A 1387-nucleotide genomic window follows, 5' to 3' on the forward strand; every position below is an offset into this window, starting at 1 on the left:
ACGGGAGGAAGTCACAGGATTGCTATTGGGGAAGCGGATGGACATCTGTGAATTAGGCGAAGGAGGGGTTGAGGTCAGGTCAGATCCCCTGAAGGGAGAAATTATGGTTTTATTACCCTCTTCCTGTCGAACCATAAGATGTAATGATTGTAGAGAAGGCGAAGTGCCTAAAGTGGAGTATATATACTTGTGGTGGAAACATGTTTTTGTCTGAATACAGCTGTAACGACCCTTTGGGAAGAATTAAACTTGGTTAAGCTTCTCTAGTGTCCGTGAGTTGTTTACTCTGAAAATTAGAAACCAAGCACAAAGCTCAATTCCTCTAGGAGACAGATTTACATTTACATTTAAGTCATTTAGCAGACGCTCTTATCCAGAGCGACTTACAAATTGGTGCATTCACCTTATGATATCCAGTGGAACAACCACTTTACAATAGTGATGTACAGATGTACACCCTATCATAATGAATCCACTTCTCGCAACCTTGACTGGCTGCACCTGTCCTAGATTACTTTACACCCACCCTGATTCCTCAAACCAATCAGACAAAACTCCATGATTTGACTTTTTCATTCATTTGTACTCCAATCAGCAAAGAATCCTCGTGGACACGTCGTGGATTTCCATTTCCCGACTCCTGTTCCATTCTTCAAACACTGCCTCTTCCTCACTCCCTCCAAAGGTCCTCAGTTCTGTACGCTGGTCAATCAGGAGATGTAGGCCTATTTTAAGGAGTCGCATGTTTGTGTTTTGTGTTTTTTCCTCCTTGTCATAACTCGACCTAACTCCTTGTTACTAAATTTGACTGTTGCCGTCAAAAAAACTCATTGTAGTACTTTAGATACGAAAATATGGTGTATAATGAGAAAGATGTCAAAATGGCTTCTTTGCCCCATGGACCAGACTCAATCTTTTCAACTCAATTAAGTAGCTAACCTCTCAGCGGGGCTCACTTGAAGTGTCAGGTTTTAGACCCTAGATTTGCATAGGGAGTGATGTGTCACATTTTCTGGCCAATCCAGGCAAAGGAGCGATTTCCTGTTTCTGTGAAACTCTAATCCTAAATTCTGCCCTATGATTCAATCTTTGGAGATTTAGATAAGGTTTTAAAAAAAGTTTAAATCTCTTGTTGTGCCTTTCTTACTCTCTCAATTGATTGCTATCAATTGTTATTGATTATACGTACAACTCAATGTGATTGGCTCTTACATTATTTATTTACTTCTAGAATGTTTGTCACTCATATTATTTCTCTCTCTCTTTCTCTCTCTTTCTCTCTCTCTCAGGATTCGATGATAGATTGTGAAACATGTGGGCATGCCATGTGACTAATTCACCTGTTTTTACTGTGTGTGCGTCAATGTGTGCATGTGTGTGTCTCACT

Source organism: Salvelinus sp. IW2-2015, linkage group LG3, assembly GCF_002910315.2.
Source record: "Salvelinus sp. IW2-2015 linkage group LG3, ASM291031v2, whole genome shotgun sequence".
NCBI lineage: Eukaryota > Metazoa > Chordata > Actinopteri > Salmoniformes > Salmonidae > Salvelinus > Salvelinus sp. IW2-2015.